Source organism: Microtus oregoni, unplaced genomic scaffold (genome assembly GCF_018167655.1).
Source record: "Microtus oregoni isolate MIOR12 unplaced genomic scaffold, Mior012 000071F_ref0000514, whole genome shotgun sequence".
In the NCBI taxonomy this organism is placed as follows: domain Eukaryota; kingdom Metazoa; phylum Chordata; class Mammalia; order Rodentia; family Cricetidae; genus Microtus; species Microtus oregoni.
Genome location: NW_024543978.1, coordinates 5728922 through 5748229, shown reverse-complemented (window position 1 = coordinate 5748229; position 19308 = coordinate 5728922).

Here is a 19308-nt window from a genome sequence, read left to right as displayed (position 1 = left end):
TCTCTCTCTCTCTCTCTCACACACACACACACACACACACACACACACACTCCTGAGACAGTATCTAGCTATGGAATCAGGACTGTTCCATATATAGCCCAGGCTAACCTCAAGCTCATGAAAATTCTCTTGCCTCAGCCTCTCCAATTCTGGGATCCCAGGCATAAGTCCTCATGGCTGACTCAGTTTCCTCTTCAGTGTAAGTTCCCACTTGCTGGGATGAGAGGATGGGTTCTGGGACCCAGGATGTTCAGACTAGTGGTGTCATGGCGCTGTCTAGAGAATCCCCAGTTCAGGACTCCTCCTCAGAGGTGGTCTCCCAGCGTCTGTGAAGACCCTTTCAAAAGACTCCTAACAGAGCAAACAAATACTACAAGGTGTTTGCACTGATGTAATGAGGGCTTTCTTCCATTCTCTGGAGAAGCCCCCCGCCCCAGCTCTCTCTCTCTCTCTGCGTGTGTGTGTGTGTGTGCGTGTGTGTGTGTGTGTGTGTGTGTGTGTTGCTTTGGTTGGTCCTTGAACTTTGAAAGTTTCAGCACCAGCAGAGGAAAGTGCCAAGAACCTCTCCCTGGGTCTGGTGAGCAACCCCCAGTGTTACCATCCTATGTGACTTGTCCCAGCCGAGAAGTCACCGTGAGTTCATGAATGGATGTGGAGTTCCAGGGCCAGCAAGATGGCTCAGTGGATGAGGGCACTTGTCTACAGTTCGACAACCTGAGTTTGGTCCTCGGGACTCAGATGGTGGAGAGAGAGAGCTGTCTCCCACAAGCTGTCCTCTGACCTCCACACGTGTTCCATGGTACTTGAGTGCCCACCACACATCACACACACAACAAAGGGTAACAGAAATTTAAAGACAAAGGAGATGGAGTACCAGGCTTGACACAGAGAACTGGTCCCCAAGAATTCCTGTAGGGTCTGGACGGTTAACGCTGATGGTCACTGGAGGATCTAGAATCATGTAAGAGAGAAAGCTCTGGGCCTGTCTGGGAGGGAGCCTGTCTAGATTGTTTTAACTGAGGCGGGATAAACCCGCCGTAAATGCAGGCAGCGCCATTCTGTGGGCTGGGGTTCCCAACAGAATAAAAAGGAGGCAGGGAGCTCACACCAGCAGCCATCTCTCCCTGCTTCCTGACTGTGGATGCCACGTGACCACTGCCTCATACTCCTGCTGCTCTACCCTCCCCACCGTGATGGACTGGACTCTCGCACTGTGAGCCGCAACAAGCCCTTCCTTGTCTTAAGTCACCTGTGTCAGGCGGAGGCAACTATCACAGGGTCCCGCTGAGATTGTACATCCCATGGCCACCTTGACTCTTCAGGCTCCTGAGTCTGTGATGGCTTCTCCATCGTCCTTCGCTTGTAATGATCTTGACCATGCTGGGGAGCACAGCTCAGTGATCTTGAGCATTCTGGGGAGCACAGCTCAGTGATCTTGAGCATTCTGGGGAGCACAGCTCAGTGATCTTGACCATGCTGGGGAGCACAGCTCAGTGATCTTGACCATGCTGGGGAGCACAGCTCAGTGATCTTGACCATGCTGGGGAGCACAGCTCAGTGATCTTGACCATGCTGGGGAGCACAGCTCAGTGATCTTGACCATGCTGGGGAGCACAGCTCAGTGATCTTGACCATGCTGGGGAGCACAGCTCAGGAAGTTGTAATGTACTCTACAGCTTGGGTCTGTCTGATGCTTTTTGTGAGTCCTAGAAGGCTGTGGGATTTGGAAAGAAGCAGGGAAAAGTGAGGTTCTAGTTTCACCTGATGTCATCTTAAACCTGAATTAAATGTACATGTCTGTGTATACGATTGTCACAGGGTACATGGAGAGGTCAGAGGACAGACAACTTGTGAGAGCCGGCTTTCAGGCCATCCGACTTGGTGGAAGGTGCCTTTACCAGCTCCACCGATTTATTTATTTTTGGACAGGCTTCGTTGTGGCCCAGGCTGACCTCAAATTTGCTATGTACCCAAGGATGACTTTGAACTCCTGGTCCTTCTGCCTCCACCTTCCAAGTGATAGGATTTTCAGTTGTATTAGTTAGGGTTACTGTGAGGCAACACAATGACCGAAAAGTAAGCTGGAAAAGAAATGTTTTTTTGACTTATGCTTCCACATCACAGTTAAGGAAGTCGGGACAGGAACTCAAGCAGGGCAGGAACCTGGAGGAAGGAACTGATGCAGAGGCCATGGAAGGGTGCTTCTTACTGACTTGTTCCCCACAGCTTGCTCAGCCTGCTCTTCTTTTTTTATTTATTTTTATTTTTTTTAATATTTATTTATTATGTCTACAATATTCTGTTTGCATGTATGCTTGCAGGCCAGAAGAGGGCGCCAGACCTCATTACAGATGGTTGTGAGCCACCATGTGGTTGCTGGGAATTGAACTCAGGACCTTTGGAAGAACAGGCAATGCTCTTAACCACTGAGCCATCTCTCCAGCCCCTAGTCTGCTCTTCTTTAAGAGATTCACCACCCCACAGATAACATCGACCACAACTGGCTGGGCCCTTCCTGTCAATCACTAATTAAGAAATACCTACAGCTGGATCTTAAGGAGGCATTTTCTCAATTGAGGCTCCCTCCTAGATGATTCTAGCTTGTGTCAAGTGGAGATAAAACTGAGCACAGCTGTATGCTAACATGTCTGTTTTTATGTCCCCAATGCCTCTGAGGATCCTGTCTTTGGGGGGGGGGTGCCACACCCCAGCTCAGCCTTCATTGCTACATGGCTTTTGAGGAAGCTTTTGTGACATCTGCACTCTGGCTTAACCGATTTCTGGCTGAAATCCACTCTGGCCACACCCATGAGCCACACACTATGGTCTGACCTGCTAGATGCTTCTCCCACCCCAGGACCGTGTAGAAAGACACAGAGTTGGCATGGGCGTGCTGTCCTGAGCTTTCAGTCACAGGAGGGAGGAATCCATGAAGTGTGTGGGGCTTCGGCTGAGAGGGAAGAGGGCAGGTTAGCAACCGCCTGGTGGGTGACAGACCTGCCTATGAATTCTCTCTGTATGCCAACCACTGATCTGGAGCCAGCTGCTACCTGTCCCACCTCCCTGGCCTCACGGTGCTCCTGCAAAGGGAGGGGACAATGTGGCTGGCTGCACTGGGTGCTGGGAAGAGTCTGGGGGTGCCGATGGTGTGGAGACACCAGTGTTGCGGCCCTGCAGCTGTTTCTCCAGACAAGTAAGCCTGTGCCAATGTAGGAGACGGACTATAAAAGGGGTCACCTCCTAAGGCTCCCTTTGGGGAGGTTTGGTGGCCCTACTCATCCTGGAAGAATCTGCAGCTATCTGGTCCAGAGATCCATTTGCAGAGCCATCCCAGGAGAGGCCCGACTCCCAGCTTCTGAAGACTGTATAGAAAGCTGACCCCCCTCAGTCACCCACCACTGAAGCTGTCTCCCCTGACCCCGCTCAGTCTGTCTCCCCTGAGCCTGAGGCCAGACTTACACTTGAAACTTCCTTCTGAGGTTCTTGTAGGAAGGTCACCCAGAGGTGCGTGTCCCTTGGAAGCTCATGTTCTCCCCTCCAAATATTGTACAGCGTCAGTTTTGACTGCATCTTGTTTGGAATGCTCCCTTCCTTTACCTTGGGTGTGACACAAGGGGACACTGCCTCTAGCCGGGGTCAATGACACGCACAGATGCCCACCTGGGTCGCACACACTGAGCTCCAGTTGTGAGTTCTCCCCCTGCCTCAGAACACTGGGCTGGGGCCTAGCTGCCTCTGCCAGTTTTCCCCTGAGCTTGGCAATCTAAGGTACCGCCTTGATCTCAGGCAGGTGTTCACAGCTGCTGTGAGTTCAGTCAGCGGTCCCGTCACCTTCAGAAGACAGTGCCATCCTCATCCTTCCTGATCTCTGTCTCTTATCTTTCCACCCCCTGTTCCTGGATGTTCCCTGAGCCTTACAGTGGGTGGGGAGGTGATCCAAATGTCCCACTTATGACTGATTCTGAGGTCAAAGCCTTGGCTGTCCTCCTGCATACCCTACCAGAACCAACACAATCGGGTCATCCCTGCCCCCACCCCCAACCCAGACAAGGTCTTATAGTAACTGAAGATGATCTTGAACTTCAAATCCTCCTGCATTACTTCCAAGCGCTTGGATTATGTTGTGCTACCATGGCTGGTTTGTGTGTTGCTGGGGAGCAAACCTAGGGTTCTATGGGTGCGGGGCAAACACCTTACCAACCGAGAAACATCCCCAGGTGGAAGTGGAGTTTGCATGCAGGACAGTGCTTTTCTGAGGCAGGGTCTGTAACATCAGGCCATACAGCCATTCTTGAGCCATAGGGAGGAACTGGGAGAGGGGGAGGTCGTTGCATCAGGTGAAGTCATCCTCTCAGTTGCTATAGCGCAAGGTAAACACAATTTGAATGAAAAGACAGAGCAAATAGCAGCTTGGCAAGAAGACTCAGTATGTAAAATTGATTGTACGCGAGTTCTGTTTGATCCCCCTGACAACCCAGAGTGGAAGGAGAAACCTGACTCAACACTTAAGAATAAAATAATAATAATTGAAATAGTGATGGTAATAATAATAGCAGGGTGGGGTGGTACAGGCTGTAACACGGGAGACTGAGGCAGGAGGATTATTTTGAGTTCAAGGTCAGTTTGGATTGTCTAGTAAGATCTTGTCTTTACAAACCAGAACAAAGCAAATAAATAAATAAAACACCAAAGTGAAAAATCTCAAAAGTTCCTGAGCGCAAACCAGCAGATGCATAGGCCAGCGCAGCCCGGTCCTGCCCGGCCCACAGCCCGCCTCCCGCAGACTGCTGTCTCCCAGAGCAGATGGCTGCTCTAGGTTGGAAGTTCAGTGATTTGACTTGCAAACCCAAGGTATATGCTGTTCTCCCCAGCTCCCAGGTGTGCAGGAAAGGTGACAGACAGGACAGACAGCACACACCTGCCCCTGGAGCTCAGCAAGCAAAGAGGAGACCACGGGGCATTGTTTCTCGACCTGCAGGACAAACCACACATACAGTGGCCCTGCACCTTCTCAGGAGCAGCCAAGTCTGAGACTGGTTTCCATGCCCCAGGTTTCAGCACCCATCAGGGCTCACACTCGGAACCCTCAGCATTGACAGTCTTTGAGTTCACACAGGAATTTCATTCAGTCCTTTTGACAACCCAGTGGTGGCTACTAGTGGCTGGTTTTGTTCCCCAGGGGACATTTGGCAATATTTGGGATATGCTTCCACTAGGGAAAAGTTCAACATTTATCTAAAATGCTTCTTTTCTTTTCTTTCTCCTTCCTTCCTTCCTTTCTTCCTTCCTTCCTTTCTCTCTTTCATTTTATTGATATTTATTGAGCTCTACATTTTTCTCTGCTCTCCTCCCTGCCTCTCCGCTCCCCCTTCAACCCTCCCTCAAAGTCCCCATGCTCCCAATTTACTCAGGAGATCTTGTCTTTTTCTACTTTCTACTTCCATGTAGATTATATCTATGTAAGTCTCTCTTGGTGTCTGCATTATAGTCTAAATTCTCTGGGATTGTGGTTTGTAGGCTGGCTTTCTTTGCTTTATGTTTAAAAACCATCTATGAGTGAGTACATGTGATAATTGTCTTTCTGTGTCTGGGTTACCTCACTCAAACTCACTCAAAATAATGTTTTCTTTTCTTTTTTTTAAAAAAAGATTTATTTATTAATTATGTATACAGTGTTCTGCCTGTGTGCATACCTGCACCCCAGAAGAGGGCACCAGATCTCATTACAGATGGTTATGAGCCACCATGTGGTTGTTGGGAATTGAACTCAGGACCTCTGGAAGAACAGTCAGTGTTCTTAACCGCTGAGCCATCTCTCCAGCCTCCAAAATAATGTTTTCTAGCTCCATCCATTTTCCTGCAAAATTCAAGCTGTCGTTATTTTTTTCTGCTGTGTAGTACTCCATTATGTAAATATACCACATTTTCCTTATTCATTCTTTGATCAAGGTGCATTTAGATTGTTTCCAGGTTCTGGCTATGACACACAAAACTTCTATGAACATAGTTGAGCACATGTCCTTGTGGCATGATTGAGCATCCTTTGGATATATATCCCAAAGTGGTATTACTGGGTGGGTCTTGAGGAAGGTTGTTTCCTAATTTACTGAGAAGTTGCCACACTGATATCCAAAGGGGTTGTACCAGCTTGCATTCCCACCAGCAATGCAGAAGTGTTCACTTTACCCCACAACCTCTCCAGCATAAGTTGTCATCAGTGTTTTTGATCTTGGCCATTCTTATAGGTGTAAGATGGAATCTCAGAGTTGTTTTGATTTGCATTTCTCTGATGACTAAGGATGTTGAACATTTCCTTAAGTGTCTTTCAGCCATTTTAGATTCCTCTGTTGAGAGTTCTCTGTTTAGGTCTGTACTTCATTTTTTTTATTGGATTATGTGATCTTTTGGTGTCCAATTTCTTGAGTTCTTTCTATATTTTGGAGATCAGACCTCTGTCTAATGTGGGGTTAGTGAAGATCTTTTCCCATTCTGTGGGCTGTTGCTTTGTCTTGTTGACCATGTCCTTTGCTTTACAGAAGATTTTCAGTTTCAGGAGGTCCCATTTATTAATTGTTTCTCTCAGTGTCTGTGCTGCTGGGGTTATATTTAGGAAGTGGTTCCCTGTGCCAATGTGTTCAAGTGTACTTCCCACTTTCTCTTCTATAAGGTTCAGTGTGGCTGACTTTATGTTGAGGCCTTTGATCCATTTGGACTTGAGTTTTGTGCATGGTGATAGATATGGGTCTATTTTCATTTTTCTACATGTTGACATCCAGTTATGCCAGCATCACTTGTTAAATATGCTTTCTTTTTTCCATTTGATATTTTTTGCTTCTTTATCAAAGATCAGGTGTTTGAAGATGTGTGGATTGATATCCGGGTCTTCTATTTAGTTCCATTGGTCCTCCTGTCTGTTCTTATGCCAATACCAGGCTGTTTTCAGTACAGTATTATAGCACGCCCTTCCTTCCTTTCTTTCTTTCTTTCTTTCTTTCTTTCTTTCTTTCTTTCTGCAACAAGGTCTCATGTTAGCCCAGAATGGCCTTACGCTCACGATATAACTGAGGCTGGCTTTGAACTCCTGATCTGGCGAGCTGGGACTACAGGTATGTGCCACCACTCCTGGTTTCATGAAGGGCTCAAGATCTAACCAAAAGCTTTATATATGCCAGGCAGTCACCAAACCAACTGAGCTACGTGCCTAGCCCAACAGTTTTGTTAAATTCAAGTTTAACTAGGTGGTCCCTGTGTTACTTATAGTCTGTAACCTGCTTCTTGGACACGCCCCTCCATCCCCTGCCTGATTGCTTTAAAATTATTTTTTTTGCTACATTTATTCTCTCTCTCTCTCTCTCTCTCTCTCTCTCTCTTCTCTCTCTGTGTCTGTCTGTCTGTCTACCTGCCTGTGTATTATGTACTCAAGTGAATGTGCACAGTCACATGTGGAGATCAGAGGCGATGTTAAAGACAGTGTTGGGGGAAGCTGGGGAAATTTATTCTCTCCTACTTTGTGTATTCTGAGGTCAAACCTGGGTCATCAGGCTTGGCAGCAAGCACCCTTACCTTACGGCTTCCCACCCAGTCTATTGAAGTGCAAAACAGACGTTCAGAGAAGTGTGTAATACTTAGTGCCAGTGAGCATGCCCAGGTAGCCAAGGCCCAAACTGAAAGACAGAGACAAACCAGGACCCCGGAAGCCATTGCTCCAAGCTCCTCACCACCCACTCAAGGGCAACCATGAACCTCTCTTGGTTCATGACTTAAGATGCCTGTGTGCGGAAGCTCGTGGAACATTCTGTGGTCATGCAAACTGTGAAGTTCTGTTCCTTCCATTCTTCATGCCCACTGGTTCTCATGCAGACTCTGCTGGTGAATGTTTGATCGAGGCTATGCCAAGCATACTGAAAAGAGCATTCTGGAACGGCCCTCCTTCAAGCTCTACCCCACACTCAATGTTCTTGTCACCGTGGACAGACATCTAGATGTTTAACACTCCCTTGGCACTGACAGCTGGTAAAAGACCTGGGTTCTCAACTGGGCAGTGGTAGCGTACACCTTTAATTCCAGCACTCATGAGGCAGAGGCAGGCGGATCTCTGAGCTCGAGGCCAGCTTGGTCTACAAATCAAGTTCCAGGATAGTCAGGGTTACACAGAGAAGCCCCATCTCAAAACACAAAAAAATTAACAAAGACAAACAAACACCACACCTCTATCACTTAGGACCAGTCCCTAACATTGCCTGCAGATAGTAGGAGAGTCATATACTTCCGAGAGAGGGAAGAACAGCAGCCCTCTCTCCTGAGCTGTCTCCATTTGGACAGGATTCTTTAGGGCCATGCCACCAAGGGTTAATGCCAGGTTTGGCTTTGCATGTACTTTGACTAAGACTCCAGCAACAGCCAGGCAAATATCAGGGAAATGGGCTCTGGGCTCTGGAGGAGGACAACCCATTGGTAGGGGAGGATGGGAGGAGTTGCTTCCTCTTTGAAGGCTGCCTGCCCTGCCCATCACCTGCATGGGATGAGCTATTTATAGCTGCCCGGGCTGCCCTGACTGTTCCCATTCAGCTGCCAGCAAGGACATTCCAGGGGCTTTTCAAAATCCTTTGGTGCCATCTTCCCCAGGGCTCTGGCTAGCTGCTGAAGGATTCCAGGGCTCTTCTGGTTCCTCAGGCCTTGCTGTCAGAATTCTACAAGAATAGAAGGCTCCTGGCTGCCCTGCTTCTCGGGCAGTCGCAGGGAGACAGTCCTAAGGGAGGCAAAGAGAAGCCCAAAGCAGTCAGTGCAGGGGAGACTGAGGCCTCCAGGAGCTACAGAAGGGGTTTCCAGCAAGCACTGACGTTCCTGCTAGCACAGGATTCCATGTCAATCTCCTGGACACCATGAGTTACTCAGCCCCATGAGCCCCATTATTTGTGAGGCCGCCCATCCCCCATCCTTGACCTCAGGGCACTGTGGTATGGTGAGCATCCCACCCATTCCAATGCACACTTCAGGGCCTTTGCATCTGCTGGATCCTCCCCTCCCCCTTCTATCTCCCGATTTTATCTTTTCTAGAGTTACTTATTCTATTTTGTTGTTGTTGTTCAAGACAGAATTTCTCTGTGTAGCTCTGGCTGTTCTGGAACTTGCTCTGTAGACCAGGCTGGCCTCAAACTCACAGAGATCTGCCTGCCTCTGCCTCCCGAATGCTGGGATTTAAGGAATGCACCACCAAGCCCGGCTCAGTCACCTCTTATTTTCCCCTGAAGCACATGCACCGTTTGTCCGCCAGACTCTCTGTGTATACTTTAGGTCGTATTTCTGCCAGGAGACTGGGCTGGACCGAGGGCTAGCTGTGTGTCCTACTCCCATGCTCCTGTGAATGGCACTTACACTGTCTCTGCCCTGCCTGCATTTGTTGCATCCATTGGCTGCATGACTTGCTCAACATGAGCTATGGAACCTAAGCATCAGTTCTACGGCTTTCAGACGAAGAACAGAAAGGAATGAGCCCCAGAGGGTCTCAGATGTGTCCCTTAGCTCAGCGAAACTGAGAGTCTCGGGTCTGAAGAAGGGTGCTGTATGTCCCCCACAGTGGTTGAGGAAGCCCTTGCTTGTTCCTGAACGGTCTGCCCTGAGTGCCGAAAGCCCCTGGGAAGGTCTAGCAGTCGTCTGCAGCAGGAAGCGGATGTGTGCGGCAACCACTGAGTTTCATTGACTTGACGGTTTTGCAATGTCTGGGTTTGCCTGTCTTCCTCTGTGGAGTGGAGGTGGGCTCACAGCCTGGTGTCAGTCTATCTGTATGACAACATCCCTCCCTCCCTCCCTCCCTCCCTCCCTCCCTCATTCTCTCTCCCTCTCTTCTTCTCCCTCCCCCTTGGGAGTTCTGTTAGCCCTAAGCTAGGCACCACCCCGCCTTCTAGAGTAGCTGGCCATTGGCATTCTCTAAAGGTTCCTGAGTAGTGTTTACCTGTCATCCCAGCACTCAGGAAATGGAGGAAGGAAGATTGCGAGTTCCAGGGTAGCCTCGGCTACATAAAAGTTTGAGGCCAGCCTGAGTTACATGGGCTGGCGAGATGGTTCAGCAGGTAGAAGCCCTTGGTGCCAAGACTAATGACCTGCGTTCTGTCCCTGGGTTCCACCTGGTGTAAGAAGAGGCACACACCTTTAATCCCAGTGCAGGGGAGGCAAAGGCAGGCGGACCTCCATGAGTTCGAGGTCTAGCTGTTTGGGACAGCTAGAGCTACATAGTGTGACTCTGGCTCAAGGGAAGAAAAAAAAGAAGAGAACCCATTCCCTTCTGACCTGTGTGTACTCTCACACACATACAGAGGGAGAGGGGGGGAGGGGAAAGAGAGGGAGGGGAGGGAGGGAGGGAGGGAGGGAGGGAGAGGGGAGGGAGGGAGGGAGGGAGGGAGGGAGAGAGAGAGAGAGAGAGAGAGAGGAGAACCCATTCCCTTCTGACCTGTGTGTGTACTCTCACACACATACAGAGAGAGAGAGAGAGAGAGAGAGAGAGAGAGAGAGAGAGAAGAAGGGAAGGAGGAAGGGAGAGAGTTTTTCTTTAACCTTCTCTGGTGAATCCTAATGCCTACCCAAGCTTGCCCATCACAGCAGCTGTAGATTCTGAGGACTGACATACTTGGAGCCTTTATCAGGAATGTTTTACTGGCTGGGAGCTCCCTCCAGGGGCCAGGAAGGGCAGGTCACTGAAAGAGCTGAGAAAGAGAGAAAAGGAAATAGAGGTGACCTTGCAGACCAGGGAGCCCTTCTGAGGTGGCCTTGCTGTCGCCACTCAGCAGCTCCCCTGACCCTGTGCCCTGACTCGGGGCCACATTAGCTCATGGATGTGAATGATAATGGCCCCACAGGCTCTTCTTTGAGTACTCGGTCCCCAGGTAGTAGAACTGTGGCCCTGGTGGAGGAAGTGTGTCACTGGGTATGAACTTTGAGGTTTCAAAAGCCAATTTTCAGGCTCTCTCTCCCCTCCCCCTCCTTCCCCCCTCCCCTCCCGCTCCAGCACTGGGCCTGTCTACCCGCTGCTATTCTCCCCCTCTGTGGTGGCTGAGGATTCTAACCCCTGGAACATGAGCCCCCAAATTAAATGCTTTCTTTTATTTGTTACTTTGGCCATGGTGTTTGGTCATGGCAATAGAGAAGGAATCAACACAGCGGGCGGCTCCGGCGGGTGTTACCTGATACCGCTGTAGATCCTGCAGAGACAGAAGCTCTCCTTCCATGTCTGGGGCCTCCTGAGCCATGTCATGCGTCCTCCACACAGCCCTCAGGTCACCTGGCGGTGGCTGTGTCTCCTTCTCATTCTGTACAGTGGAATTTCTTAATCGTTTTCTGCTCAAGACAGCTTTTTGCCTGAAAAATGTTTCCATAACTGGGTGTATACAAGTATATATATGATAGGTATGCAAATGAGCATTTACTGATAATAAATCAAAAAGACACTTGCTTTAATACCAAAGATATTTGGTATTCATATAATTTTACACCCCTCCCCCCTTTTAAAAGACAGGGTCTCTCATTATGTAGCTCTGGCTGACCTGAAACTGGAGGCCGGGCCTGCCTCTGCCTTCCTAAGTGCTGCAATTGAAGGTGTGTGCCATCACACTCCTGGGGGCTTCCACTTCATTTTCATAATAATGTCAACCCCATGTGTCATCCTTCAGTGCCCGCCTTATTTTTGAGACTGAGTCTCTAACTGGGACCTGGAATTTACTTCTTCAGCACCACACTGGCCTGCACGCTGCCATGCTTCCTGCCACGACTATAATAGACTAAGCCTTTGAACTGTAAGCCAGTCCCAATTAAAAGTTTTCCTTTATAAGAGTTGCTGTGGTCATGGTGTCTCTTCACGGCAATGGAAACTCTAATAAGACAGCCAGCAGTGTGACTGGCTTGCAAGCACAGCGACCTGAATTGACCCCTAGTATGAGTGGAAAAACCCTGGGAGCCGAGGTAAACCAAGAGCACTTGCTGCTCTTGCAGGGGACCCAGGTTCAGTTCCCAGCACCAACATCGGTGGGCAGCTCACAGCAGTCCCAGAGTATCTGGGTATCTCTTCTGCCCTCCAAGGATCCTGCACACATGGTACACACGCGTGTGCGCGCACACACACACACACACATAAATAAGAAGAAATAAAAATAGTTTGTGAAGGATTTAAAAGGAACTGAACAAACAGTGATGGGCAGCTCATGAGGAGACACGTGAGGTTGACCTCTGACCTCCTGCACCTGCACCCACCCCCACCCATCCCCGGACAAAGCGAGAGGGTGACAAGGCTCACGGGAGGTAGGGACACTATTGTGTCTCTAGGTCAGCGAGGTGACACTGGAGAGCGCTGCAGAAGCACCTGGCCTGTCACAGTCACCAGCAGCAAGGACAAAGTTCACCAACTCTGTTGAGGGCATCATCCACTCAGCCGCTGTCCCTGCAAACAGGTGACACCAGCTTTCCAAGCAGACTTGGGTTGTGCCATTTTATCTTTAAAATAAACATCCTTCCTGTCTTTCTTTTTTGAAACAGGGTCTATGTCACCCAGGCTGGCTCCAAACTTACTATGTAGCCAAGGATGACCTCGAACCCCTGATTCCTCTGCTCTTCCTCCCAAGTGCTGAGAGTACAGGCCTGGCCACGACGTTCGGTTTATTCGATGATAGGGATGGAGCCTGGGACTTTGTGCATTCTAGGCAAGCACTCTGCCGACTGCTAATGCGTAGCTCAGGTTGCCCTCAAACTCATACTCCTCCCGCCTCATTTTCTTCACATTTGTTTCCTGGGCTGAGATATAAGCTACTGATTTTTTTTTTAAATAAACAAACTGAAGGTAAATCTCAGAGCTGGTGACTCCCAGATGCAGTCCAGATCTGGGAGTTACTGAATCAATACCTGCTTGTTAGGAAAGGGATCGTCTGTAGCTCACTTAGGACAGCCATGGCTGGCCGTCCCACAGTGTAGATGCCATCTAGACAGAGAAGGCTATGGGAGAGAATGAACACTTTGAATCCCAGAGATTTTACTCACCGTCCCCCACCCGTGCTGTGTGCAGCCTCCGCCCCAGACCTGCCTGGTATTTTTAGCTCGCAGGCACCCTGCACAGCCCTGTACACTGACCAAATTTAGAAATCTCAAGAGTCAGGCACTATGAATGAACAGGCTCCCATGAGTGAGCAATGGCTGGCAGGACTCTGTTGACGGTGGGGAAGCCTGGGTGATGAACGGCCATGAGTGACTTAGGACACCACGCCCCTGTGGTCCCTGGGACAGCAAAGCTAACCCCGCGTGCATGGACACCAGAGCCTGGCAGGGGTAGAGATGTAGGAGGTGACTTGACAGGGCATGGGGGAGGGGAGGCTGCAGGACAGCATGGGGAGGATGGCAGGACATGGTGATGTTCAACCCTCACCCTGTATTTTGTGTTTGCTTATCAAAGTTAGTGTGTGTTTCATCTGAAATTGGAAAACTTGAAACCAAAAAAGTTTAAATGTCCCGTGACCCCTGCCCCCTGCTTTAAGACAAATTATTCTGTCTAGGAGATGCCTTTAACCTCCACGTGGTCGAGAGTCACAGGCAGGCCAGTTACTTTTGTTCTCAGATGACACAGCTCTCAGTTAGGGAACTGGCTTTGCACCAGGCATGAGGTTCAAGGTTCAAGGAGCCCCCAGTGAAGGCCTGGGCTCCTCTCATTGTTTATTGCCTCGGTTGTGAATATCATCATTTAGTGCTGGGGACGGAACTGGCCATAGCGTATGTTAGGCTAAGCAGGCGTGTTCTCTGCCGTCGAGTTACCCACATCCCAGCCCTATTTCATTGCTTTTCATTGTTCAGAGCTTAGAATATAATTATAGTCATTATCTGAAAAGTCTTTTAATCGCTCTTGGACTGCACGCTTACAGCCGTTAACAAGAAATGACATCCGTGGCAGGCCACCCTCTAGGAGCTCCCTCAGCTGCCCATAAGAGTACTATTTTTTTAAAGCTTTTTTTTTTTATGTGTGTTTTTATTTTATGTTTTGCCTGCTTGTATGTCTGTGTACCATGTATGTGCCTGGTGCCTGCGGAGATCAGAAGAGGGAATCAGATGACCTGGAACTGGAGTTCCAGACAGTTGTGAGCTGTCATGTGGGTACTGGGCTTTGAATCTGGGTCCTCTGGCAAAGCAGCCAGTGTTCATAACCGTGGAGCCGCCTCTCCAGCTCCACGATAGTTAGTCACTAGAGCTGTTTCTATGATGTCTCTTGGCCAGTTTCTGTCCACAGTAGATTTCTGTGGCACTTTCTGTTGTGGGCACCACAGTGGACCTCCTGCTCTGTCCTCTGCCCTGGGCAGAAGCAGAGGCAAGAACTTTTTGTTTGTTTGGGATTTTCTGTTTGGTTGTTTTGAGACAAGGTCTCTCACTCAGTGTAGCCTTGGCTGTCCTGGAACTCACTCTGTAGCCCAGGCTGGCCTTGAATTTACAGAGATCTGCCTGCCTCTCCCTCTCGAGTGCTGGGTTTAAAGGCTTGAACCACTGAGCCAGGCTGATAAGGACACTTTTGAAACATTAGGTTGTGAGCGTTTCAAAGAGGATTGGAGGTGACCAGGTTTCTAATGACAACCACACCGCAGAAACAATGGGGCAGCTTCTGTAAGCTCCTCACACCAGGCACTCAGCTGCAAGTCAACTCCCAAGAAAGGCTGGGGAGAGGGAGTGAGAGCCAAGACGAGTATCATCTCCAAGACGTTCGTCAGTAAACTTAAGTAGCAGTAACAGTGGCCTTCAGGGACAACACAGGACAACTCTGACAGGGGCTGTCCCTGAGGACTGTCAAGGGCATCAAAAGAGCTGAATGTTTACCCTGTAGACAAGATCTCGGAATGAAGCCATTCTTGCCACTGTGGATGCCCACAGCTCTGCCTGCCACTGATGGGTCTCTGCACAGAGTTTGTTGCCATGTAAGCATGCTTCTTCTACATCTCAGGTTTTTTCCAGGGTGCTTTATTGGTGACAGCCACCATCGACCCAAGTTGTAATTTAGGTACTGTCTCCTGGCAAAACAGGCGTTAAGTGGGCCAGAGGTGTTCCAGTCATGCTTGCTGTGTCTCCAAATCTCCAAACTGTCTTAGCGAAGCACTCCTTCCCAGGCAGCTCCTCACCCTAGCATCCTCACCAGCAGGTTCTCCACACATCCCAACTAGGCGGCCACACCCTCCTTTCTCTTTTGCTCTCTCTTTGGGTGCCATGCAAAGTAAGCTGCCAAGGCTTAGTACTGTGTGTGCTTATTGAAAAGCCTTGAAGCCTGTATGGGACGCTTGAGAAGGCGACGTCTGCCCTCTAGTGGACACCGTGAGCACTCACTGCTGCTACCTGAGAGCCCAAAGGACCGAAGTCCTCCCTCGCATTCCAGGACGCACCTGTGTGGCTGTGTAATCTCCAGATGTGTGGTGGGGTTCAACCCAGAGCAGAGTCGATGCAAGACACCCAAGCCGAACTTTGTTACCTGATTTAAAAGTCTGTTTACAATGAGGTTTTGACAACTCTTTGGAGACCTAACAAGCTTTATTTTATTTTAATTTAATTTATTTGAGACAGGGTCTCATGTAGTCTAAGTTGTCCTCAAACTCACTATGTGGCTTCGGATGGCCTTGAACCCAGAGCCTCTTGTCTCTACAACATAGGGATTACATGCCCAAACCACTGCACTCAATTTAGTCTATGCTGGGGATCAAACTCGGGGCTTCGTGCTACACAACCACTCCTACCAACTGAGTGGCAGCCCCAGCCCCATAGGCTAGCATCGTAAGAACATGTTCTTTGTCTTGTGTGTTCTTTCTTGTTTGTTTTTGTTTTTTTAAAACAAGGTTTCACTGTCAGCCCTAGCTATCCGGGAACTTGCTCTGTAGACCAGGCTGGCCTCAAACTCACAGAGATCTGCCTGCCTCTGCCTCCCAAGAGTGCTGGGATTAGTCCTGTATGTACATTCTTTAAAAGGGTTTATTTTTATTTTATGTGAGAGTTTTGCCTGTGCGTATGTCTGTGCACCGTGTGTGTGCAACGTCCCAGGAGGCACGAAGAGGGTGTGAGGTCCCCTGGAACTGCAGTTACTAACAGTTGTGAGTTGCCATGTGGGGGTGCTGGGAACGGAGCCTGGGCTCTCTTGCATGAGCAGCTGGTGCTCTGACCACTGTGCAATCCCGCCAGCATTATCTGTTCTTACACTAAAAGCATCAAATGGCTGTACTGTGCACAGAAGAGTTCTCGTTGTGGGTTCTCCTTTAAAGCGACAATTACTTGGTTGTATGGACACACATTCACGTGTGTCACGGTATGCACATGGTTCTTTGTGTGTATATACTGAGACTCATGCGTGTCACGGGATACACACGGTGCTCACAGCACACCTTGTGGGACAGCCTTGCTTCTCTTTTGGGGACAGAATTTGAGTCGTCAGGCTTGGCAGCAAGCACCTCTATCTGCTGCATCATCTCTCTGGTCGCTGGTTAAAATAATCACGGTGGCTGTTTTAAACGTACAGTTCTGGGGTGTTAGGAAAGCCACACTTTTAGGTCACCGTCCATTCTAAAACTCTTCATAGTGAAAAGCTGTTCAGTGGTGTTGAAACATCGCATTAAACACCATCTCGCTCTGCTCCCTGGCTCAGCTGACCACAGTTCTCCTGTCCTTCTCCAGGATGCTGACTCCCGTGGGGAACTCCCACCACACAGCTCGGCAGAGCTCAGTGTTTACCTAGGATGGAGCACACTTCCTTTTTAGGACTGCATAGTGATCCATTGCACGAACGGACCTCACTGTTTTTCTCTTCACCTCCTGATGGAGTTTGGCTTCCATCTTTGGCTGTTGGGATACTGTCTGAATGTGTGTGTACAAATCTGTCTCAGGAATCCCAGTTCTAGTTCATCTGGGGAGGAGCCCAGCTGCTGAACCGCCTGGGAATTTCACATTAGGGGTTCTGGGGAACTGCTCACTGTCTTCCCAAGATAAAGCCTGGTCCATCTCCAGCCACAGAGCACAGGACGCCAGGTCCTCTAAATCCTCACTACAGATGACACCTCTGCGCGTGCATGAGTGTGGAGGTCAGAGGTCCACACTGAGCGCCTTTCTCTATCTCGCTTCACTTCATCTTATCAAGAGAGGTCTTTGTACCCACGAGCCACTAATTCAGCTGTGTGGGAGCCAACTGCCTCTGACCCGCAGCACTGCGGTTACAGACGTGTGCTGCCATACCCCGCAGCACTGCGGTTACAGACGTGCCACGCCTTGTCTTTTACTCAGGTCCTGGGGAGCCGAAGTCTCCATGTTTGTGCAGCAGACATTTTATCTACTGAACCATCCTTCCTGCCCCTGTCACTCAAGAAGACATTAAAGTTTTCCGAAAGCATCGTATGTGTGTCTGCGTGTGTGTGTGTGTGTGTGTGTGCTACAATGCCATGTAGAAGTTGAGGGACAACATATCAGATGTTGGTGTTCTTCTACAGTGTGGGTCCTGGGGATTGAACTTGAGTCATCAGGCATGGTAGCTAGTGCCTTTACCCACTGAGCCATCTCTCTGGCCCAACAAGACATTAAAAACAAAACCAAGATGGGCGGTGGTGGCTCACACCTTTAATCCCAGTGCTTGGGAGGCAGAGGCAGGTAGATCTCTGTGAGTTCAAGGCCAGCCTGGTCTGCAGAGTGAGTTCCAGGACAGCTCAAAATAGAAAGTATAAAGATGGCTGTGGCGTACCCGGTGGCACAGCCTTGCCTGGTATGCCTGAGGCCCTGGGTTTAATCTCTACTACAAAGAAAGTTTTTTAAAATATCATTTCATTTTATTGAATTATGCAAAAGTCTTTTACAACAGTCAAAAATAACAATAACAGCATACAGCTGACCACAGAGTTTAAATCCTGTTGCATGTCACATATGGACGGAATTCATCTGAGGCAGGGAGAGAACAAAGTGACCCAGCTTCTCCCGTGACCACACCACACCAAGGACTTCCTTCACACGTGGGATGTTTTGAACAGATCAACACTTTAAGAATTTGAACTTGGGGCTTCTGGGTGATCCGGGGAGATGGCAGTGTAGGGTTCCACAGCAGTCCACAGCAGACCTACGCTAGGCAAAGCTCCTGCAGACGGATCCTGGCTAATCTCAGCGGGACAGAAAGACCCCAGACACCGAGAGCCAGAATGAGGGCTGGAAAAAGACATTCTCCCTAACTAGTGAGAATTACAAGAAGTTTGAATTCTTCACAAATACACATTTCATTATCAAATTTTCAGATTTCTTCTCACAGCCAATCATTTAAAAATGTAAATAAATGCTTCTAACAAAACAAAAGGATCAGAAACTAAAATGCTAAGAAATTATATAGACAATGTATTTTTTTTTGAGAGAGAATCTCACGTAGCTCAGGCTAGCCTAGAATTTGATCTGTAGATGAGGGTGAGCTTGAACTCCCCATCCGGTGGCTTCTACCTTCTTAATGCTAGAAACAGTGTGTCACACTAGAATAAAAATAATTCCAGTAACAATGCCAGGGCAATTTCATAGCTAGCAAAGATTGTAGTTAAAGGAAAATACAAACCAGGCCTGGTGGTGAAGGCCAATCATTCGGCTACTTGGAATACTGACGTAAGAGGATGGCCAGTTCAGAGTGTGGCTGGGCTGCCGAGTGAGTTCAAGCACAGCCAGGGCAATTTAATGTAAAAAAAAAAGTGGAATGGAGACTTGGGGTGTAGCCTAGCTTATACCAGGCCCTGGGTTCAATCCACAGGTCTGCAAAAGTGGGGGGGGGGTGGCAAAACTGGAAAGGCGAGACTTGCTATATGCCAAAGTAAAATCTATTATATATATATATATATATTTTTTTTTTTTTTTCTAATCAAATGGGATCCTTATTGCTTTCTACCATTCCCTCTTTTTATAGCATTAGGATCTTTGGGTTGAGTTTAGAATTCATTAAAAGCATTTTGGTAGCTTTAAACATCGTGGAAAATTCATTGGCGTAAAAAGGGTGTACAATTCATCCTCGGGGTTTAAAACATCATAGTGTCAGAACTATCAAGGGTGGATACAGCAACTCAAGTGTTTTTGTTCTAACCACCAAGGCGCTAGCTGGGCTAAGCATCTTTGGAAATAAATATTTCCTAAAACCTGTCCCTGGCTCACGGTGGGCCACCCTGCCCGTGCCTAGAGGGTGAACCCATGGGGCTGAGGTGTGCCCTCACTCCAAGCTCTGACTCCAGTCTTCAGGAAAAAGTTGTGTTTTTTTTTTCCAAACATTTCTACACACTACATCAAACTCTGGGAACATGGCTATCACCTTGG